Raw genomic sequence first — 25,623 nt, 5'->3', positions numbered from 1 at the left:
GCTTCGCCATCTCCCTCCGAGCACGTCTCAGTATTTACTGAGTCTGTATAATCGGATCTGGGAGTCGTCGTCAGTCCCTGAGGACTGGCTCGATGCCGTTGTCCTCCCTGTTCGCAAACCAGGGTCTCTGGGTACTTCCCCTAAGGACTTTCGCCCTATTGCTCTCACAAGTTGTGTCTGCAAACTCTTTGAACGTATGGTTAACGTTCGTCTGATGTGGTTCCTGGAACACCATCACCTCCTCTCCCCTTCTCAATTTGGTTTCCGCAAGTGCCGCAGCACGACAGATGTCCTGGTGAACTTGGAGGTCTATGTACGTACTGCTTTTGCTGCGAAGACCTCCGTTGTTGCCGTCCTTTTTGACCTAGAAAAGGCTTACGACACCACTTGGCGTTATCATATCCTATCTCAACTTCATTCTTTTGGCCTTCGTGGTCATCTCCCTCTCTTTCTCCGCAGCTTCCTCTCTCGTCGTTCCTTTCGGGTGCGCCTTGGTACCGCTCTCTCTCCCCCTTTTCAGCAATACGAAGGTGTGCCCCAGGGTAGTGTTCTGAGCACTACTCTTTTTCTTGTTGCCCTCAATGGTCTTCTTTCCTCTCTTCCTTCTGGTGTCTTCTCCGCTCTCTATGTCGATGATCTTACCCTTTGTTGTCAGGGTGATGATTCGCCTCTCCTTCAACGCCGGCTTCAACTTGCGATTGATGCCGTGTCGTCTTGGGCCACAGGTCATGGCTTCAAGTTCTCTACTTCTAAGACTTGTGCCATGACTTTTACGCGGAAACGGGTTGTTCTTCGTCCCTCTTTGTCACTTTATGGTCATCCCCTTGAATACAAAGATTCCGCGAAGCTTTTGGGGTTATTCCTTGACACTCGTTTGTCTTGGTCTCCCCATATCTCTTACCTCCGTGTTGAGTGCTCTAAGTCCCTTACCCTCCTTCGGGTCTTGTCCCATACTTCTTGGGGGGCAGATAGGCGCACTCTCCTTGCTTTACATTCCTCTCTCGTCCTGTCTAAGCTCGATTATGGTTGCCCTGCTTACTCGTCTGCTTCTCCTTCTACTCTTCGCCGTCTTGATGCTTTGCACCATACTGGGTTGCGCCTCAGTTCTGGTGCCTTTCGTTCGACTCCCGTCCTTAGCTTGTATGTTGACACTGGCTTCCTGTCTCTCCAGGACCGCCGTGATCGCTACTGTCTTCGGTATCTTGCGCGGTCCTTGCAACATCCTTCCTCTCGTCTCTGTCGTGCTTTAACTTTTACCCCTCCTGCGGTTCCTGTTCCTCTTCACCACCTCCCTCTTTCTGTCCGGTTATCTCGCCTGCAGGATTCTCTTTCCGTTCGTATTTCTGATGTTTCTCCTCGTGTTGTTCCTTCTTTGCCCCCGTGGAGGGTCCCTCTTCCGCGGTTTTGTACATCCTTGACTCGCATCACTAAAGCTTTTACCCCTCCTACAGTTCTCAAACGCCTTTTCCTCGAGCACTTTTCTTCTCACTCCCGCTCCGTTTCTGTCTTCACCGATGGGTCTAAGTCAGCGGACGGTGTTGGCTACTCTGTTGTTTTTCCTGATCGCACTTATATGTGTCGCTTGCCTCCGGAGACTAGCATCTTTACAGCGGAACTTTATGCTATTCTCTATGCTCTTCGTCTCCTGCTTTCTCGTTGTCAGTCTTCCTTTGTGGTTGTTGTTGACTCTCGTAGTGCCCTCATGGCTCTCGGGTGCTTTAATCCAGTTCATCCGGTAGTTGTCGAGATCCAGCATTGGCTGTTTCTCGTTCACAGTAAATTTAAGTCGGTTGAGTTTTGTTGGGTTCCCAGCCATATTGGCGTGTCTTTAAATGAGCGTGCGGATGCTGCCGCTAAGGAAGCTGTCCGCTCTTGTCCCATCTCTCGTAAAGGCATTCCGTATTCCGACTTTTACCCGGTTATCCATTCCTCAGTCCTTACCCGTTGGCAGGCTTCTTGGTTGTCTGTTACTGGTAACAAGCTACGTACTCTTAAATGTTGTGTTTCCTCGTGGCCGTCCTCCTTCCACCGTAACCGGCGGTGGGAAACAGCTCTAGCGAGGTTGCGTATTGGCCGTACTCGCTTAACCCATGGTCACTTGATGGAGCGCCGCCCTGCTCCTTATTGTCCTAGTTGCATTGTCCCTCTTACGGTCGTGCATGTCCTTCTTGAATGTCCTGACTTCCAGGACGAGCGTGTGTCTTGCTTTCCGACCGCCCCTCGCGGTCACCTGTCCCTCGATAGAATTCTTGGTGACTCGGATACTTTTGATATCGTTCGCCTTATGCGTTTTTGTTCTCGTATTGGCATCCTTGGTGATATTTAGCGCCCTCTGATTATTTTGCGTATTTGATGGTGCTACATAGCCTTCCCGGTTTGGTGCCTTCTTTTGATAATTACTTACTTACTTCACATGTCTACATTTTCAGAACTCGTCAACCTGATTCTAGTTGAGGAATTCTTAAGACGTACTCCCCCTTCCATCCGTTTATATTTAGCAGACAAAGAAGAAACCGACTACATCAGATGTGCGAAGTCGGCTGACACCTACAGTCTTATACACCGGCTCACACCTGACCCACCTTCCAGTAAGAAGTCTTGGTCTAGTTATGACAAAGTGAGTACCGATCAGGCGAGCTCTCAATTGTATTGTAAATATTGCACGCTACCTTGTGGTTACCTTGAGGTGCTTCCGGGGCTTAGCGTCCCCGCGGCCCGGTCGTCGACCAGGCCTCCTGGTTGCCGGACTGATCAACCAGGCTGTTGGACGCGGCTGCTCGCAGCTTGACGTATGAGTCACAGCCTGGTTGATCAGGTATCCTTTGGAGGTGCTTATCCAGTTCTCTCTTGAACACTGTGAGGGGTCGGCCAGTTATGCCCCTTATGTGTAGTGGAAGCGTGTTGAACAGTCTCGGACCTCTGATGTCGATAGAGTTCTCTCTCTGTACCTGTTGCACGTCTGTTTTTCAACGGGGGTATTCTGCACATCCTGCCATGTCTTCTGGTCTCATGTGATGCTATTTCTGTGTGCAGGTTTGGGACCAGCCCCTCTAATATTTTCCACGTGTAAATTATTATGTACCTCTCCCGCCTGCGCTCAAGGGAGTACAGTTTTAGGCTCTTTAGTCGGTCCCAATAGTTTAGATGTTTTACTGAGTGGATTCTAGCAGTAAAGGATCTCTGCACGCTCTCCAGGTCAGCAATTTCTCCAGCTTTGAAAGATGCTGTCATTGTGCAGCAGTACTCCACTCTAGAGAGCACAAGCGTTTTGAAAAGTATCATCATCGGTATAGCATCTCTAGTGTGAAAAGTTCTTGTTATGCAACCTGTCATTTTTCTTGCAGTTGTGACGGCTACTTTATTGTGTTCTTTAAAGGTAAGGTCTTCCGACATGAGTACACCCAGATCCTTTACATTGCCTTTTCGTTCTATGTTATGATTTGCCTGAGTACATGGTTTCCGTTTTTATATTTATTTTCCCATAGCGCATGAGCTGGAACTTATCTTCGTTAAACACCATATTATTTTCTGTAGCCCATAGAAAGACCTGATCTACATCTGACTGGAGGTTCGCCGTGTCCTCTGTTACCTACTCTCATGAAGATCCTAGTGTCATCTGCAAGGGATGATACAGTGGTATAGGTTGTGTTCTTGTCTATGTCCGATATGAGGATGAGAAAAAGTACTGGAGCAAGCACAGTACCCTGGGGGACTGAGCTCTTCACGGTTGATGGGCTGGATTTTATTTTGTCGACTATTACACATTGGGTTCTGTTGGTCGGGAAATTGTAGATACATCTGCCTATTTTTCCGGTAATTCCTTTTGAACGCATTTTATGTGCAATAACACCATGGTCACATTTATCAAAAGCTTTTGCGAAATCTGTGTAAATTACATCAGCGTTTTGTTTGTCTTCCATAGCATCTAATGCCGTATCATAGTGGTCCAGCAACTGCGACAGGCAAGAGCGCCCTATTCTGAAACCATGTTGTCCGGGGTTATGGAGATGCTGTGATTCCATGTATTTTGTGATCTTACTTCTTAGCACTCTCTCAAATTTTTTTTATGATGTGCGATGTTAGTGCTATCGGTCTGTAATTTTTTGCCTCTGCCTTATTTCCTCCTTTATGAAGTGAGGCTATCTCTGCTGTTTTTAGTATATCAGGAATAACGCCAGTATCTAGGCTTTGTCTCCACAGAATGTGGAGGGCCTGCGATAGTGGTTTTTTAGTTCTTTATGAATATGGAGTTCCAAGAATCCGGGCCTGGTGCAGAGTGCAGATTCATACTGTTTATGACTTCTTCAAAATCCAGTGGGGATAGGGTGACGTCTGATATATGATTTGATGTTGGTATCATATCCATGAAAAATTCATTTGGGTTATCAGTCTTTAGTGTGTTTAATGGCTCGCTGAAAACAGAGTCGTACTGCTTCCTCAGTAGCTCGCTCATTTCTTTGTCATCGGTGAAAGTTCCATCTCCCTTTCGCAGGGGCCCGATACTAGATGTGGTTTTTGATCTTGATTTTGCATAGGAGAAAAAATATTTCGGATTTCTCTCCATTTCACTGATGGCCTTTTGCTCTTTTTGCATCTCCTGGGTTTTGTATGATTCTTGTAGCTTCCGTTCAATTGTTTCTATTTCTCTACCTAACCTTCTTCGCCGTTCTAGAGATAGGGTGCGACTCTCAAGTTGTTCCGCGATTCGTTTTCTTCGCCTATATAGGGAACGACGTTCCCTTTCCAATCTGCATCTCTTCCTCTTTTTTCTTAGAGGTATGCGGTTTGAACATATTTCTAGTGCTACTGAGCTTATTTTTTCCAGGCACTGGTTCAGGTTTGCATTTTCTAGCTGTTCTTCCCAGTATATTTCTGTGAAGTCCTGGTTTATTTGCTCCCAGTTTATGTTTATTATTGAAGTTGAATTTGCTGAAATCTCCTCCACCGGGAATCTGGGCTGGTTTTGAAGGTATACTCCCCATGGTTGTCATAACTTCAATCAAGTTGTGATCTGAGTAACAGGTACTTGTAATCATTATGTTCCTGATCAATTCATCATTATTAGTGAAAATGAGGTCCAGCGTGTTCTCCTTCCTAGTTGGTTCTACTATTGGTTGGTTTAAGGCAAACCTGTCGCACATCACTAGCAGGTCAATTGCATGTGCCTGTTCATTTAGGCTACTTCCTGGTATTCTTTCTGATATTACTGTATTAGCCAGGTGCTTCCATTTCAGGTGCCGTAGGTTGAAGTCCCCAAGCAGGATGATGTTCGGAGCTGGATTTGTGAGGTTTTCCAAGCAGTGTTCTATTTTCATTAGTTGGTCTTTAAACTGCTCAGGGTTTGCCTCCGGTGACTTATATACAAGGACAATAACTACATTTAAAATCTCTATTTTGATTATCAGCACTTCCACCATATCATTTGAGGTGTTTAGCAGCTCAGTACAGATGAGTGTGTCTTTGATGTAGAGGCTGACCTCACCCTGAAGCCGGTGTTTCCTATCACATCTGAAAAGATTGTACTCAGAGATCCTTATTTCACCATCATGGTAGTCCTTTGTGTGGGTTTCTGTTAGGGCTGCAAACACTGCATTTCCCTCATGAAGGAGACCATCTATAGAGTGAACTTTGTTGGATTTGCGTGTTTTTATACCTTGGATGTTGGCAAATATAAATGATGTTATCGTGTTAGTGGAAGTGCTGGAAGCCTTACTTGCTGTTAATATCTGAGGCTCTGGTAAGGAGGCCACTGTGTTTGCGTCCAGGGTGTGTCGTTTTGGAAGTGATTCGTCCAGTTTTGGTAGTAGGACGGGTGTTGTCTGGTGTAGTACCTGTGTGCTTGTTGATAATTTGAATTCCAGTCTTGTGGGTATCTCCGTTCCCCTCTGTAATCCTGTAGTGGTTCCATCTGACTGTTCCTCTCTCTTATATTTACTACTCTGTTTCTGCCTTCCTCTAAAAAATTTCCAGTAGTGTCATATTGATCTTCCCGTCTATAACGCTCTGTACCTCTCACATGGAATTCCGGACACTGAAGATTGTAGCATTTTTTGTCCTTAATTGAAAATTGACAATTTAGGGTGGAATTATCTACACCCTGTTCCAAAACGGCATGTACCCCTCTCCAACATGTTCCTGCATTTTCGAGGATGCAGAAAATGGCATTTTGCTCCTAATTTTCCATATTTGCATATTCCTTTAGCGTAGAATTTGCAAATGTGTTCCGGTTTTGCGTTTTTCAAGGTATTTATATCTGTGACTGTCTTGTCTACCTCTTTATTGGAGCCATCTCCGTTTCTCGTCCCAATTCCTTCATATATGCACTCTGTCTCACTGTTGCTCTCATCGTTTATATTATCTGGCTCTGCAATATTGCTATTATTTTGTACCACAATAGTCTCCTCCTCCACACTACTGCTGCGGTTCTATGGACATACCATAGATAAATGTGGGAAAGCCCAATACAAAGGCTATAGTGAAACTCTTAAACCCAAAACGACTCTTCCTAAGTCCGGTAAGCCTTTGATGAATGTTGGTGTTCCTGTTAATGATCTTTCTCTCTTCAGCAAACACCTGTATCCTGGAACTGTCTCTGTCAACAGTACAGATTCGGAGGGACGTTTCAAATTGAAGATCTTGAGGGACACAGCGGCTCTTCAGTCAATAATATTGAAATCGGCTGTGTCTAACATCACCTACACCGGGGAAACCGTCCTTATCATTGACCTCACTGCTACCACTCCGTATCCACTCGCCAGAGTCCACCTGGATTGTCCTTTCGCGACCGATGAAGTCCAAGTCGCCATCAGGGAAAAGCCTTTTCCCATGTCAGGGGTACAACTTCTCCTGGGCAACAAATTGGCCGAAGATCTGCAACCTTCCAACTTGATCATCATGGACAAACCCCAGGTATGTGACTCTGTAGTGGACAACCCCATCTTGAAGTATGTTCCAGCAGAGGTCCAAGAAATTGATGAAGTCTCTCCTCCGGTTTTGGTGACAACCCGTGCGCAAGCTGCACGCCCGCAACCAGCTGACTCTACTGCAACTGCTGCCCTTCAAGACCCTCAGAATCTACCACCGAATCTTACTATGTTGGAGTTCCGTAAGTTACAGAGGGAGGATCCTTCAATAACACCATTATTCTTAAAGGCCAAGACTCAATCTGACAGTATCCCTGGGTTCTTCCTAGAGAATCAGTTGCTCTACCGAAGGTACAGACCCAGTAAGCTGACGGAGGAGGACGATTGGGCTAATGTCGACCAACTAGTAGTTCCCACCAGCCTATGGCCCGATATTCTACACCTGGCCCACGGAGCGCTTTCTCACTATGCTTTTAGCAAAATCTATCATGGAATCAGACAAGACTACTACTGGCCAGGTATGGTTAAAGATGTAAAACGTTATGTGCAACAGTGTCATACATGTCAGATGGCAGGAAAACCTAACATCCCGATTCCCAGGGCTCCTTTAATTCCTATCCCGGTGCCTTCGGAACCTTTCCAGACTCATCATAGACTGTGTTGGTCCTTTACCCCGGACCAGTTTTGGCAACGCTTATATACTAACCATCCTGTGTCCAACCACCAGATTCCCCATAGCAGTTCCTGTAAAGAACATTACGGCTGCTACGGTGGTAAAACAACTATTGAAGATCTTTACCCAATATGGATTTCCAAGGGAGATTCAAAGTGACTGTGGCACCAACTTCACCAGTGATCTCTTCAAGAAGACACTGGAAGAATTCAACATCACTCAGGTATTGTCCAGCCCCTATCATCCTGGTTCACAAGTTCTCTTGAACGTAGTCACCAAAAGATAAAATCACTCTTAAAGAAAATTTGCAATGAAACCATGAAAGACTGGGATAAACAACTTGACATCATCAAGTGCATTTTCAGAAGTCTCCCAAATGAGTCTCTAGGAGTATCTCCTTATGAGATGCTCTACGGACGTAAGTGCCGTACTCCTATTAAAGCTTTTAAAGACTCTCTACGTAATGCCACCTTCAGTGACCCTCAGAATGTGCCCCAGTTTCTTCAAAAATTAAAGCACATTCTAGAGAGAGTACGTAAATTTGCCAATGACAATTCATTGAAAGCTCAAGATAGGATGAAGACTCATTTTGACCAACGCAGCAAAATCAGGAAATTTAAACCAGGAGACTTCGTGTTGGCATATTTTCCGATCCCAGGTTCTCCATTGCAAAATAAGTTTTCAGGACCCTACCGCATCAAGAAGTGCAGAAACAACCACAACTACGTTCTTGAGACTCCAGATAGGCGGCGGAGGACCCAGTTGTGCCACGGCAATCTTCTAAAGGAGTATAAAGGTATTCCCCCCCCCCCACTGTGCTAATATCACTCTCCACTTTCAAAGATCAATACCTCCACAGTGAAACCTTTCCTGCTTCTCCTCCGGAAAGCACTGACTCTGAGTCAGTGCCTTCCAACTCGGAGATCCTTAATGATCTTCCTAAATATTTACAGACTGTAATAGTGCTCCTCTCATTAAAGTTCAAGAACATCAGAAGTTGTTCAGCGATGATCCCCAGGAGTGTAATGTGGTTCAGCACGACATCCAGCTGCTTCCTGATACCCGGCCGATTCGTCAACCCTTCTACCTGATCAGCCCGTACAAAAAGGATGTTATGAGTGCTGAAGTACAGTATCTTCTGGATCATGGGCTGGCCACCCCTTGTGAGTCCCCTTGGGCCTCAGCCTGCATCTTGGTGCCAAAACCGCACGGTAAAGTATGCCTTTGTATCGATTATAGGAAACTGAACCTTGTGACTGCCAAGGATGCTTATCCTTTACCACGAATAGAAGATATCCTTGACGCAGTAGGTAATGCAAATTATTTATCCCAAATTGATTTGTTAAAGGGCTATTAACAAATCGCCCTAACAGAGAGAGCTAAGGAAATATCTCCCTTCACCACTCCTTTTGGCCTATACAGATATGAACGCCTTCCTTTTGGACTGTGTAATGCCCCGGCCGCCTTCCAGCGAGCTGTCAACCGTGTCATCTACGGCCTAGATCCCACCTACGCCTACTTGGACGACATCGTTGTGGCAACCAACACCTGGAGCGAACATCTGCTCCAGCTGCAACGATTGTTCTCAAAGCTCCCGACAGCCAGCCTTACCATCAACCTTTGTCCACCTTTACAAGTCCACCTCTGCCGAAGGTAAAGTACGTTATCTGGGTCAAGTGATAGGGAGTGGCAGCATAGCTCCTTTAACAATTCACACTCAAGCCATTCAGCATTACCCACAACCTACGACCAGGAAGCAGCTCCTGTGCTTCCTTGGACTTGCATCTTACTGTCGTAGGTTTGTGAAGAATTTTAGTATGGTAGCGACACCCTTGATTAATCTGACCAGCCCCAAGCAACGGTATCATTGGACCATTCAACAAACCGTTGCCTATGAACAACTTAAATCTCAGCTATGTTCTGATCCTATTCTCGCCTCTCCAGATATTACGAAGCCCTTCATCATCAATGTCGACGCCAGTGGTACCGGCATCGGGGGCGTCCTAATGCAACAACGTGGCGAAGAGTTTCTTCCTGTCAGCTACTACAGCTACAAGTTGAAGCCCCATTAAAAGAACTATAGCACTATAGAAAAGGAACTCCTCTCCATCATCCTGAATCTGCAACATTTCGAACCTTACCTACAGGGGAATCGGTCTATTACCATCTACTCGGACCACAATCCCCTACGGTTCCTACAACAGGCCCAATTCAGCAATCAACGTCTTCTACGCTGGGCACTGTACTTGCAGAATTTTAATCTGAAGATCTTCTACATCAAAGGTTCGAACAACATCATAGCCGACGCCCTCTCCAGAGTCTACGAGGTAGAGACAGCTACTCCTACCTCTACACCATCTACTGAAGTAACTTAACCCGTAAGAGCAGGCTTCGGTGGAGAGCTGTTACGATAATCTCCTTCAAGAGAGATTTGGCCTGCTCTTTCCTATCAACATGTTACTTCAATACATCTACAACATCTAGATACTACAAGCAAGTGTGGTACATATTGAATAAATACGTTTCTGCCAGGCGCATACGTATCAGACACTCGCTCTCCACACTCCCCCTTCCACCTTCGTCGATCACCAAACCACCACTTCCAGCCAGCACGCGTCCCATTGGTGGATCGTCGTCTGCAGCGCCATCTACATAGCCGATGACTGAGCGTGCACAAGCTATTGGATTTAGAATATTCTGTGGTCTCAAAGCTGACACACCTATCTAATATACACTCTGTGTAGTAGTGGATGTGTTCAGCCAGCAAATATTCTCAGCACCTGAGCACTTCATTTTTTGTCTTTATTCATTGTAGAGTAACGTAACCGCTATTTTATTGTTATTTTTTTACTTTATAATCTTGTTTGTTTGCACTGTACATAGCCAAGGGATTGTCTTCGTTCATATTTGTTTTAAAGTTAATTAAAGTTTCATTGTTCATAAGATTTGTTTTGCGTGTTTTCCCTTACTTTACCACAGGAAGCAACAGACACGCAGTCAACTTTTTTTTTGTAAATGTGATTGGCATTGACACCAGCCATTAGGAGGACTGCCGAACACCTTCACTTCTTTTTTCCATCACAGTAGTTTATCAATGTCTTTAGCAAAGGTAATTTTCTTGCTGATTTTTGTATCATCTGCAAAGGGTGGCACTAAGCTGTGACTTGTGTTTTTGTCTGTCTGATATGAGAATAAGGAACAGCAGTGGTGCAAGGACTGTACCTTGAAGTACAGAGCTTTTAACTGCGCTCGGACTCGATTTTACTCGATTGACTCTTTGTGTTCTGTTCGACAGGAAATTGAGTATCAAGCATCCTACTTTACCAGTTATACCCATTGACCTCATTTTATGTGCAATCACTCCATGGTCACATTTGTCGAATGCCTTTGCAAAATCTGTGTATACGATATCTGCATTATGTTTTTCCTCTAATGCCTCAGTGATTTTGTCATAGTGGTCAAGTAGCTGTGAGAGGCATGATCTTCCTGCTCTAAACCCATGTTGGCCTGGGTTGTGGAGGTCATTGGTTTCCATGAATCTAGTGACCTGACTCCTGATCACTCTCTCAAATACTTTTATTATGTGGGACGTTAGTGCAACTGGTCTATAATTCTTTGCCAATGCTTTGCTACCACCCTTGTGTAGAGCTGCTTTAAGCACATCTGGTATCGCCCCTGTATCCAAGCTCTTCCTCCACACTATACTGAGTGCCTGTGCTACTGACACTTTGCATTTTTTTATAAATATTGAATTCCATGAGTCTGGACACGGGGTTGAGTGCATGGGCATATTGTAAATTTCTCTTTCAAAATCTGCCACGCTCGTGCTGATATCAGTTATATTTACAGGTGTTTGAGTATCATTCATAGAGAAATTGTCTGAATCTTCCACTTTCATGCTGAGTATCGGAGTGCTAAACATGTCCTCATACTGCTTTTTTAAGGATTTCACTAATTTCTTTGTCATCCTCCGTGTATGAACCTTCACTAATACGAATAGGTCCAATACTGGAAGTGGTTTTCGCTTTTGATTTAGAATATGTGAAGAAATATTTTGGGTTTTTCTTTATTTCTTGAATTGCTTTCTGTTCTAGTTGCCTTTCTTCAGTCTGATAGGAATGCTTCAGTCTCTGTTCGATTTCGTCAGTCTCCCTGTTTAAATTATTTCTTCCTTGTATGGAGAGTCGTGTCTGCTAAAGCATTTCCGTTAATTTCTTGCTCCTTTTTTAATGTCTGCGTTCTCTTTCTACATTGGTCTTCTTTCTGGCTTTCCTCAAAGGAACATGTTTCAGACAGGCTTCATATGCTTCAGAAGTCAGTTTTTCTATTCCTTGTGAAGGATTTTTATATCTTAGAACATTTTCCCATTGAATGTTTGTAAGTTCCCTGTTTATTTTCTCCCAGTCTATCCTTTAATTATTTAAATTGAATTTATTGAATAGCCCTTCTCGCTTGTTGTTTCTCTTGGGCCTACTACCGTTATTAATGTTAGTTTGCACTGCAATGAGCTTGTGGTCCGAGTACGTAGTGTCTGAGACAGTAATGTCTCTGATTAGCTCCTCATTGTTCGTGAATATCAGGTCCAGCGTGTTTTCGTTCCTAGTTGGTTCTGTAATCTGCTGACTGAGCGAGAATTTGTCACAATCTCAGTAGTTCTCTGACCTGTGGTTGGTTATTTCCAGGTTGATTTCCTGCTATAATGTTATTGTTTACTATTCTCCATTTTAAACTGGGTAGATTGAAGTCTCTAAGGAAGATGTCTGGTACTGGGTTTCTATATACCTACTATATAGATGCCAACCCTGTGACAGGTAAAAACACGTGTTTTTGAAAAACATCTCCATCTCTGTTGCACATAATAGCATCATTCACGCTATACTAAATGTCACGAATTCCATTTCAATGTTTCGGATTGCATTGATAAATTTTATTTTCATAGATTTCGATTAATTTTATTTTTCATTGAATTATTGTGTGACATTATGTTGGAATTGAGCTGTGTTGTTTACCATACCGTTCAATTCGTAAATATAAGTATAGATGCCACACCTGTGACAGGTAAAACTATGCTTTTCTTGAAAAATAGCACCATCTGTTGTATGTAAAAGCAACGCACATGCTGTACTAAATGTTACAATTCCATTTCAATGTTTCTGATTGCATTGATAAATTGAATTTTCATAAATTCTGATTTATTTTCATTTTGATTTAATTATTTTGTGTGACTTTGTATTGGAATTGAGCTGTGTTGTTTACCATACCGTTCATTTCGCGAGTATAGTTTATTTTTTTATTTTTTCATATTTTCATTTCATTTTTTAACTTTTTTTTATATTTCAGTAACGGGAACATCAGATCACTTGATCTCAATTATCTGATGGGAACATCAGACCATTTGGGAAGGCATCGGATGAGAGAGTGGGGATGACGAGAGGATGGAAGGGAAAGATGGCGGGGAGGACGAGGGGATAAGGGAGGGGGTAATGGTGGGGAAGGACGATGGAACAGGGGAATTTGGGATGGTGGAGATGAGAGGATGGGGGAATGGAGAATGGTGGAGAGGACAAAAGAACAGGGGAGTGGAGCATGATGGGAAGGAGGGGATGGTGGAGTGGGGAATGGTGGGGAGGACGAGGGGACGGTGGAGTGGGGAATGGATGGGAGGCCGAGGTGACGGGTGAGGGGGGAATGGTGTGGAGGGCTGACGGACAAGGAAGGTTGCTGTGGCTCAGCAACGCACTTGTGTTACTGAGCCACAGCAACGCATGGCCGGGTACTGCTAGTATGTAAATAAAAATGTAACTGTTCGTTTGTTCAAAATCACTAATCTCCGAAAGTTCTTCACCAATTGCTTTGAAATTTTCACACAACGTTCCATTCACATCCGAATGTGTTTTTATATACATACTCTATAGATATCACGTCTCTGATGGGATAAAAGCATGACTTTTTTTTTTAAACTGTCTTTTTCATGTGTTTTTCATGTGAGGGAAATCTTCGTAACCTCTCTACTGAATACTTTGAAATTTTGACATGACGTTGCATTCGAATAAACGCGTGATTTTATATACCTACTATATACATGCCTCACCTGTGACAGGAAAAAACATGATTTAAAAAAAAGCACCATCTGTTGGACGTAAGAGCAACCCACATTGTAATCTCCAAAAGTTCTTCATCGATTGCATTGAAATTTTGACACAATGTTCCATTCGAATACATGTATGTGTTTATATACCAATTATATAGATGCCACACCTGTGACAGGTAAAAACATATTTAAAAAAAAAAACAGCGTCATCTGTCGCATGCAATAGCAACACACGCTATACTAAATATGTTATGATTCCATTTCAATGTTTCTGATTGCACTGATATATTAATTTTAAATAGATTTCGATTTATTTTCATTTTTATTTAATTATGTTCTGTGGCATTGCATTGGAATTGAGCTGTGTTGTTTACCATACCGTTCATTTCATAAGTATAAATATAGATGCCACACCTGTAACAGGTAAAAACATTCTTTTTTTTAGAAACAGCGCCATCTGTTGCACATTACAGCAATACACGCTATACTAAATATGTTACATTTACATTTCAATGTTTCTGATTGCATCGATATATTGAATTTTCATATATTTCGATTTATTTTCATTTTGATTTCATTATTTTGAGTGACACTGTGTTGGAATTGAACTGTGTTGTTTTCAGTACTGTTCATTTTGTGAGAATAGTGGGATGGTGGGGAGGACGAGGAGACAGGACAGGGAGAATGGTAGGGAAGACAAGAAGATGGGAGAGTGAGAGATGGTGTGGAGGACGAAGGGATGGTGGAGTGGGAAATGGTTAGGAGGACGAGGAGATGGTGGAGTGAGGGATGGTCGGGAAGACAAAGGGACGGTGGAGTTAGGAATGGTTGGGAGGATGAGGGGATGGGGGAGTGAGGAATAGTTGGGAGGACAAGGGGACAGGGAAGGTGGTAATGTTGGGGAGGACGAGAGAACGGGGAAGGGGGAATGGTGGGGAGGACTGGGAGACAAGAGGATGGTTGCTGTGACTGAGCCACGGCAACGCGTGGTCAGGTAGAGATATATATATATATATATATATATATATATATATATATATATATATATATATATATATATATATATATATATATATGTCGTACCTAATAGCCAGAACGCACTTCTGAGCCTACTATGCAAGGCCCGATTTGCCTAATAAGCCAAGTTTTCATGAATTAATTGTTTTTCGACTACCTAACCTACCTAACCTAACCTAACCTAACCTAACCTGACTTTTTCGGCTACCTAACCCAACCTAACCTATAAAGATAAGTTAGGTTAGGTAGGGTTGGTTAGGTTCGGTCATATATCTACGTTAATTTTAACTCCAATAAAAGAAAATTGACCTCATACATAATGAAATGGGTAGCTTTATCATTTCATAAGAAAAAAATTAGAGAAAATATATTAATTCAGGAAAACTTGGCTTATTAGGCAAATCGGGCCTTGCATAGTAGGCCGAGAAGTGCATTCTGGCTACTAGGTACGACATTATATATATATATATATATATATATATATATATATATATATATATATATATATATATATATATATATAGCCAACGAATTGGTAGGGCAGATCCTACCAGAGCGTATGAGAGAGACAGCGGGAACTCATGATCAAACGTTCATCGAAGCAGCCAGACAATGGGACACCATTGCACACCCTCAACCCCGACCACAAGTCCCAAAAGACCACAAGCAGGCCCACTGGGATAGCCCCATAATGGAAAAGACTGTCACAGCAATGATTGACAACGCTGATGCTGAAAATAAAGCCCGCCTCCTAGCGGTAACAGCACCCCACGCCGGGGATTTTTTATTTGCTGTGCCCAATGCAGCCCTGGGAACTCGCCTCAGTCATGACGCTCTCCGCATTGGAGTTGCCCTTCGCCTTGCCGCCCCCATCTTCACCGAACATAGGTGCATCTGCGGAACTGCGATGGCAGACCAATATGGTCGTCATGGTCTGGTATGTCGTAAATCACAGGGTAAAATTGCAAGACATGAAGAAGTCAACGACATCATCAAGAGGAGCCTCGCCACAGCCCGCTGCCCTGCACAAAGAGAACCACACTTATCCAGACCTAACGACCCTCAGAAGCGCCCTGATGGGGTCACCTTGCTACCTTGGAAGGATGGTAAGCAAGTGGTATGGGACTACACGTGCGCTGCCACACTGGCCAGTACCTACCTCCACTAACCTCCACTACAGCACACGTGAAAGCGGTGGTGCTGCTTCTTTCAGGGAATCGCAGAAAATTATTAAATACAGAGGTCTGGCACACTGTTACAGCTTTTTTCCGATCGGCTCGGAGACCCTCGGTTCGTGGGGAAAATGTGCATTGAAGTTCCTGAAGGAACTGGGGGACAAATTGATCAGCGCTACAAAAGACCAGAGAGCAAAAAGTTTCTTGTTCCAGCGCCTCGGTGTTGCGATTCAGAGGGGAAATGCCTGTTGCGTCTTGGGCACTAGTCCAACTTCAGAGGAATTCGAAGAAGTGTTTGACTTGCAACAATGATTGAACCCGTCTGTGACATTCATCAATGTTTCCCATTGTTGTGTTTTTCAAGAGATCCATAACCTTTAAGCACCTTTTTGCATTATTATTTTTGTATCAACCCATGTATATCTTGTAACCATCAAATGCATAATAAAGCACAAAAAATAAAAAAGGAAGGGGGTGGTAGGAGAAAAGCACACAGAAACTGTATTGGAGGGGATCTAAACATTCCCTCTAATGTGTTATGCGTGGTTTCCTCCGAGGCTATGGGTCCCCCTTCTTCCAGCTAAAGGTGGTACTTTTTCATTAAAAAAAAAATATATATATATATATATATATATATATATATATATATATATATATATATATATATATATATATATATATATATATAATTTTTTTTTTTTTTTTTTTTGAGATATATACAAGAGTTGTTACATTCTTGTACAGCCACTAGTACGCGTAGCGTTTCGGGCAAGTCCTTAATCCTATGGTCCCTGGAATACGATCCCCTGCCGCGAAGAACCGTTTTTTCATCCAAGTACACATTTTACTGTTGCGTTAAACAGAAGCTACAGTTAAGGAATTGCGCCCAGTAAATCCTCCCCGGCCAGGATACGAACCCATGACATAGCGCTCGCGGAACGCCAGGCGAGTGTCTTACCACTACACCACGGAGACTGCTACCACTACACCACGGAGACTGCGGACTGCGGATATATTTTTTTTTTTTTTTTTCATTAGGGAAGGGAGTACCACCTCTGGCTGGAAGAAGGGGGACCCATAGCCTCGGAGGAAACCACACATAACGCATTGGAGAGAATGTGTATTCCCTCCACTACAGTTTCTGTGTGCTTTTCTCCTACCACCCCCCTTCCCTTTTTTTTTTCCTTTATTGTGTATATTATATATATATATTATATATATATTTCCTTTATTGTGTTATTATATATATATATATATATATATATATATATATATATATATATATATATATATATATATATGTGTGTGTGTGTGTAAAATATATATACTTAACTCCCTTTAACGAAGTTCCAAAGTGCCCGGTCACCCTCTAACATAATATAAGAGAACCAGCTTGGCAGCTATCCAATTATCAGATCACCCAGTCAGCCATCAGCTGATGACCAAATAACAGTGCGCCCAATTGGGCTCTGTCCAAATACCAGATCGCCCTATGGGCTTATATCGTAATACAAGACAGCCCCATGGGTGTGTGTACATATATCATTGAACCCCGTGGGTCTCTAACCAAATTCCTGAGCGATCGATGGGTCTCTAACCAAATTCCTGAGCGATCAACGGGTCTCTAACAAAACATTAGAGAACTGCATGGGCATCTAATCAAATACCACAGCTCTCCATGAGTCTATAACCAAATACCAGAGCGATCACTGGTCATCTAACCAAATTCCACAGTGTTCTATGAGTATATAACTAAATACCAGACCGCCCAAGGCACTTTATCAATATACTAGATACCATGTGACTGTCTAAATACCAGAATGCGCCTCTATCCAAACACCAGAGTGTCCGATGGCCCTATAGCCAAATGCCAGAGAACCCCATAGCCCTTTATCCAAATACCAGAGCGTCCGATGAGTCTTTATCCAAACACCAGAGTGTCCGATGGCCCTATAGCCAAATGCCAGAGAACCCCATAGCCCTTTATCCAAATACCAGAGCGTCCGATGAGTCTTTATCCAAACACCAGAGCGCCCAATGGGCCTTTATCCAAACACGAGAGCGCCCGATGGGTCTTTATCAAAACACCTTAGCGCCCGATGGGTCTTTATCCAAACACCTTAGCGCCCGATGGGTCTTTATCCAAACACCTTAGCGCCCGATGGGTCTTTATCCAAACACAAACACCAGAGTGTCTGATGGGCATTTATCCAAACACAAGAGCGCCCGATGGGTCTTTATCCAAATATCCGAGCACCCGATGGGTCTTTATCCAAATACCAGAGAATCCAATAGGCCCCTATCTAGATACCAGAGCACCAATGGACCTCTATGAGAAATCTAGAGCACCCTATGTGGCTTTATTCTAATTTGAGAGAGCCCATGGGGCTCTACCCGAACACCATAACATCATGTAGACTTCTATTCGAATACCAGAGCATCCCGTGTTTGTGTGTCCAAATACCAGAGCACTCCATGTGTGTCTATCCAAATACCAGAGCACCCCATGTGTGTCTATCCAAATACCAGAGCACCCCATGTGTCTATCCAAATACCAGAGCACCCCATGTGTGTCTCTATCCAAATACCAGAGCACCCCATGTGTGTCTATCCAAATACCAGAGCACCCCATGTGTGTCTCTATCCAAATACCAGAGCACCCCATGTGTCTATCCAAATACCAGAGCACCCCATGTGTGTCTCTATCCAAATACCAGAGCACCCCATGTGTCTATCCAAATACCAGAGCACCCCATGTGTGTCTATCCAAATACCAGAGCACCCCATGTGTGTCTCTATCCAAATACCAGAGCACCCCATGTGTGTCTATCTAAATACCAGAGCACCCCATGTGTGTCTATTTAAATACCAGAGCACCCCATGTGTGTCTATTTAAATACCAGAGCACCCCATGTGTGTCTATTTAAATACCAGAGCACCTATGGGTCTTTATCCAAATATCAGAGCACTAAATTTAAAGATCTTCCAACTAATAATGAAGACTCGGTTATTTGTTATGCTGATGATATTTGTTTACAGGTTGCCTGCGAGCCTAGAAGGTCAGTTCCGCTCGATGCCTTTGCTACTAGAGCTGTGGAATGTGGCCTCCTTTTATCTTTACAAAAAACTGGCGCTCTCATTCCAAGTGAGAATTATCATATAGATGGGCGTGCACTTGAGAACTGCGAGACTTACAGATACCTTGCTGTCCCCATTAACGACCCAGGAGACCTCTCTTCTCCCAGGAGGAGACTCTGGGAGAGATTAAAGCCCTCTCGGGTCCTTGTTGGTGTCAATCATTGACCTAACTTTTCACATAGTAGAATGTTCTATGTATCATATATCTGCTCTGTGATTGACTAAAATGCTCGGCATTTCACATTGTATACAAAGAGTTAAAATTCTTGAAACCTTGCAAAATGAAGCTATGCGTCTCATCCTTGGGGCTCCAAAGTCCACGAGAATAGTTAATTTGAGAGCAAAGTTAAAATTACCAACCATAAGTGTGAGTATTTTGTCCATTAGCACAGTTTTCCCTGTAAAGGCGTTAAGTAGATCTCGGCAACACATGAAATTTCACACTTTGCTTTATAATATGCTACATTCGCCTGAGTCCTACAGAATGAGAGGGAAATTTACCTGACATTACCTGACAGCCACTAACACTAGCGGCCTCGTCACGGACAGGAAGCCGGCAGCTTATCGAAGGTCCCTCCATTTGCCTTGATGATCATTTCCAGCTGTGCTTTAAAAGTTTAAAGTTTTTTGGCATTTACGGTTCGACGGGTAGGCGGTTCCAGGGGTTAATAACCCTGTGGGTGAAAACGCATCTTCTGTTCTCAGTCCAATATTGTTGCTTGTTGAGCTTGAAACCGTTGCTCATTGTTTGTATTACATCTGACCTTTTGAAGAAATTTTCCGGATCAACATTCTCCAAATTGTTCAATATTTTAAAAATTTCAGTTAGATCCGCCCTGCCATGCCTCATTTGCAGTTTTGTTATCCTGTGACCCTCAGCCGTTCCTGAAACGTGAGTTGACTTAGCTCTGGAATTTAATTATAAATTTTGGTTTTACAAGGTAGCTAACTCCCTCAAAATATTAAATATGTGTCCAATTCAATTATTGATTAATCAACCAATTAATCCATGGGATAACTGGGATCTATCAGTTGATTTTGTAAATGCACCCAAGAAAGATAGTGTACACTCTACATTATTAAAACAGTTATGGGTTAGGTTATGGGTAACGATGTGTATCAGTGCCATACCGATGGTTCTGTAGAAAAAGGTGGAAGATATACTGGATGTGCATGTATACTTATACTGTGCATGTATATTTAAACAATCTTTTTCTATACATACGTCAATGAAGCACGTCAATGACTGGGCCAGTACGACTCAAATCGAACTTGCAGGCATATACCATGCAATTTACTTTTTAGAAGAGTAAGGAAGTGGAATAATATACTGTCACTCGCAGAATGCACTCATGGCATTGAACGCGCATAGTAGTAACACCCAGAAAATAGACTGATATTTGAATAAATGTTTTAGCTGCCATAGAAAACAGATTTGAAATTAAATTCAAACTTTTTGGGATCACAATGGGATTCTATCAATACACCATAGCGCACTCTGGGTCTCTAAGCAAATTCCAGAGCACATGGGCTTCTATACAAATACCAGATCACTTTCATAGGCCTCTATCCAAACACCAGGCGAACAAATGAGCCTTTATCCAAACACAAAACGAGTAAATGAGCCTATATCCAAATACCAGAAAATCACAATGGGACTCCATTCAAATACCATATCACACCATGGGACTCTATCCATATACCATAGCGCACTTTGAGCCGTTAAGTAGACACCAAAACACCCATGAGCTTCTATTCAAATACTAGAGCATCGCATTTGGTCACTAACAAACCACGAGAGTACACCTTGGGCTTCTGTCCAAATATCAGAGATCCTCATTAGCATCAATTGAAGTATTAGAGGCCCTACGAGCACCTAGCCGAATACAGGATCACCTCATGGGCCTCTGGTCAAATACAAAATCATCCCATGGGCATCTAACGAAATACCAGAGTGGCGCATGGGCCGCTAACGAAATACCAGAGTGGCGCATGGGCGCCAACGAAATACCAGAATGGCGCATGGGCCGCTAACGAAATACCAGAGTGGCGCATGAGCCGCTAACGAAATACCAGAGTGGCGCATGGGCCGCTAACGAAATACCAGAGTGGCGCATGGGCCGCTAACGAAATACCAGAGTGGCGCATGGGCCGCTAACGAAATACCAGAGTGGCGCATGGGCGCCAACGAAATACCAGAGTGGCGCATGGGCGCCAACGAAATACCAGAGCAGGCCATGGACCTCTGACCAAATACCAGAGCGGCCCATAAGCCGCTAACGAAATACCAGAATGGTCCATTGGCCTCTGACCAAATACCAGAGCGGCCCATGGGCCTCTGGCCAAATAACAGAACGATCAATGGGCCTCTGAACAAATACCAGAGCGGCCCATGGGCCTCTGACCAAATACCAGGGCAACCCATGGGTCTCTGACCAAATACCAGGGCGGCCCATGGGCCTCTGACCAAATACCAGGGCGGCCCATGGGCCTCTGACCAAATACCAGGGCGGCCCATGGGCCTCTGACCAAATACCAGGGCGGCCCATGGGCCTCTGACCAAATACCAGGGCGGCCCATGGGCCTCTGACCAAATACCAGGGCGGCCCATGGGCCTCTGACCAAATACCAGGGCGGCCCATGGGCCTCTGACCAAATACCAGGGCGGCCCATGGGCCTCTGACCAAATACCAGGGCGGCCCATGGGCCTCTAACGAAATACAAAATCGTGCCTTAGGTATTGACACAAATGCCAGAACGAACCTCGGGCCATAATTCAAATACCACAAAATATCTTCCATTAATTTTAAAGTAGTCATGTAGTACCATATGCTCTTTTTGTAAACTTATGTCATAAGTGAGTAGTTATTCAAGTATATTTTGACAGAGAAACAATGAGAGTTATTGTTAAAAGTGATCTATAAAGCTCCTTGACCCTGATAGAGTGATTTGTTACACAATTTGTTGCTCATGGTTACTCTGTTTATAGAGTCCCAAGTGTGTTTTCCAGAAGCTCTAATGGACTGTTTTGCAGTTGCAATATTTAAGTGCAAATATAAAAGGATTTAAACTGCAAAATAAATTTAATAGTCTTGTGACAACTGTATATCAATGCAATTTACATTAAATGCTAAATTCTAGATATATGGCACCTACTGAGTGGGCGGACAGAGGTGCTGGGAGAGCAGGGTGAGTGAGCTGGTCCGGCCGCTCTCTACGGCTGCTGGGAGTGCACTGGGCCTCAGTCCCTTCCAGGAGCCACAACGCTAGCAGATGCCTCCTGAACAGCCAATCACCTTATATATATAACAAATAGTAGCCAATGAAAAAGCTTGTGGGAGTGTATTTTCTGGCAACGCTCACGCCACGTACTCCTTGGTGCGCTGTTGCTGGGCTGATCCGGTCCCTTTGTGTGTGTGTAGTGAACAACACAACGGTGTACAATATTTGTGTGTGTGTAGTGAACAACACAACGGTGTACAATATTTGTGGTGATAGTGAAGAACACAACTGTGTACAATATTTGTGGTGATAGTGAAGAACACAACTGTGTACAATATTTGTGGTGATAGTGATGAACACAACTGTATACAATAATTTTGGTGATAGTGAAGAACACAACTGTGCACAATATTTGTGTGTTTATAATGAAGAACACACAACTCTGCATAATATTTGAGAGTTCATAGTCTACACACATCTCTGCACAATACTTGTATGTGTATAGTGAACAACACACAAATGTACCATATTTGCATGTGTATAGTGAATAACACAACTGCACCATATCTTTTTATTGTGAAATTTTGTTAAGGATAAAATATTAATAACAAAACGATGCACTCTGAAGATTAACATTATTCCAGTGATTTTGTGTGTCGTTTAGGTGGTGATTTTCAGTGCTGCTGTTACCCCCGTGATGTACGGACTCCCCAAATTGAGGACAAACTTTACTGAATATTACATAGCAGCGCCACTAAGGCTTTTACTCAAGATATCCTTCCCCGAGTCTCATCCCTAATCCTTATCCTGACCCCCTTCCAAGTGTTATATAGTCGAGTCTAAAGATAATCATTGAAGGATTACCAGTTAAAAAATCAGCATGTGACTCGCAGAGGCTCAAAGCAGTCATAGAACAACAAATGGAAACCATCTCAAGACCTACAACGACCCACATCTTCACAGACGGATCAGTTGATCAAGAAAGAGGTTCTGCTGGGGCAGCAGTTTACACTACCAACCATGAAGCTTATTGGAGCATGAATAGTGGGTGCTTAACTTTGCAAACAGAATTATATGCCCTGAAGGAGGCCATAAGCTATTCTATTGAGAATAATTTACATGATATCATCATTCATACCGACTATGAAATCTAAATCTTCGCTCCAGGCCTTGTTATCCAGTCAGCACAGAGATAATATACAACTCCTCACAGAAATTCAACATATAAGAAAAGAAGCCCATAATCTAGGGCTGTCAATCACCCTAAATTGGATACCAAGTCACATTGGCATAGATGGTAATGAAAAGGCAGACTCACTAGCAAAAACTGCCACTGCTCTACCTGATGTACAGGTTCAAATACCTCCAAGTTTTTCACAGATTAAGGAGCAAATCAGGAAGAAAATACTCCCAACTATAAAAAGTCGCCACAGAGCCAAAGTGACGGAAAGAAAATCCACTGTGATATGGTACGAACAAGCCACTGGGCACTCCTCTTTCAAGCCTGGTAAAAAGATATCCAGATACATTGCAGTAGCAATACACAGACTCAGACTTGGTTACAAGTGCTGCTGGGAGATAATGAACCCAATAGTTAAAGAGTGTCATATCTGTGGAACAGCAGCAGAGGCGCCACTATTTTGCACTATGTACTGGAATGTGAAGCTGCTGAACCCCTGCGCATCAAACTCAACATTAATCCAACGACAGCAGCTGCATTAGATGCACATTCCACCGCGACTACAATGATTAGAAAAGCCGTTGAGGAATGGGACTCACTAGTGGGCGTTCTGCATCTACATCCGCCACCAAAACACTATTATTAAAACAAGACTAAAACCAGTGCAGTAAAACAGAAGCGAAAAAGAAATAGGGAAAAGGGAGGAATCCCCACCACCATTTTATAACTTTGACCCGAATATCACAGTAACAAGGTTATCGAGAATAACCGAAATCAATTATGGGCTCACCATAGCCCGTGCTACATGGACACTTCGTTCTGAGTAGCTAAATCTAAAACAACAACAAAACAACTGTAAAAATCACTTGAGATCAACCATGTAGGTTCGAAACGTTGTGCAGTTGTATAATAAGTGTAATACATTCTATAGTTATTCACTTTTTCCTTCACCTTCAAAAACGAACTTGACTTTTGGAGAACTCCTCTTTCAACTAAACCCTGATGCAAGAATAATAGTTATAGGGACAGAAGAAGCCCTAAACAAGAAAACAGTTAATACAGAATATGTTGTCATATATATATATATATATATATATATATATATATATATATATATATATATATATATGTCGTACCTAGTAGCCAGAAAGCACTTTTTGGCCAACTATGCAAGGCCCGATTTGCCTAATAAGCCACGTTTTCCTGAATTAATATATTTTCTCTAATTTTTTTCTTATGAAATGATAAAGCTACCCATTTCATTATGTATGAGGTCAATTTTTTTTTATTGGAGTTAAAATTAACGTAGATATATGACCGAACCTAACCAACCCTACCTAACCTAACCTAACCTATCTTTATAGGTTAAGTTAAGTTAGGTAGCCGAAAAAGATAGGTTAGGTTAGGTTAGGTAGGTTAGGTAGTCGAAAAACAATTAATTCATGCAAACTTGGCTTATTAGGCAAATCGGGCCTTGCATTGCAGGCTGAGAAGTGCATTCTGGCTACTAGGTACGACATATATATATATATATATATATATATATATATATATATATATATATATATATATATATATATATATATATATATATATATATATATATATGTCGTACCTAATAGCCAGAACGCACTTCTCAGCCTACTATGCAAGGCCCGATTTGCCTAATAAGCCAAGTTTTCATGAATTAATGTTTTTTCGACTACCTAACCTACCTAACCTAACCTAACCTACCTTTTTCGGCAACCTAACCCAACCTAACCTATGAAGATAGGTTAGGTTAGGTTAGGTAGGGTTGGTTAGGTTCGGTCATATATCTACGTTAATTTTAACTACAATGAAAAAAAATTGACCTCATACATAATGAAATGGGTAGCTTTATCATTTCATAAGAAAAAAATTAGAAAAAATATATTAATTCAGGAAAACTTGGCTTATTAGGCAAATCGGGCCTTGAATAGTAGGCCAAAAAGTGAGTTCTGGCTACTAGGTACGACATATATATATATATATATATATATATATATATGTCGTACCTAGTAGCCAGAATGCACTTCTCAGCCTACTATGCAAGGCCCGATTTGCCTAATAAGCCAAGTTTTCATGAATTAATTGTTTTTCGACTACCTAACCTACCTAACCTAACCTAACCTAACTTTTTCGGCTACCTAACCTAACCTATCCTATGAAGATTGGTTAGGTTAGGTTAGGTAGGGTTGGTTTGGTTCGGTCATATATCTACGTTAATTTTAACTCCAATAAAA

The 25,623-nt window shown here is 42.8% G+C and overlaps 1 protein-coding gene across 1 annotated transcript in view; it reads right to left on the bottom strand.

The window, feature by feature from the left end:
• The window catches only part of LOC138353635 (uncharacterized), a 46,229-nt gene extending 24,008 nt beyond the window's left edge, over positions 1-22,221 (bottom strand). The window contains exon 1 of the mRNA XM_069306825.1: positions 22,114-22,221. The gene's annotated coding sequence lies outside the window, so the exon portion shown is untranslated. The remainder of the gene's footprint in view (positions 1-22,113) is intronic.
• Positions 22,222-25,623: the final 3,402 nt, after the last annotated feature.

This window comes from Procambarus clarkii, chromosome 59, assembly GCF_040958095.1.
Source record: "Procambarus clarkii isolate CNS0578487 chromosome 59, FALCON_Pclarkii_2.0, whole genome shotgun sequence".
Classification (NCBI taxonomy): domain Eukaryota; kingdom Metazoa; phylum Arthropoda; class Malacostraca; order Decapoda; family Cambaridae; genus Procambarus; species Procambarus clarkii.
This window is presented reverse-complemented; position numbering and strand designations above follow the sequence as displayed.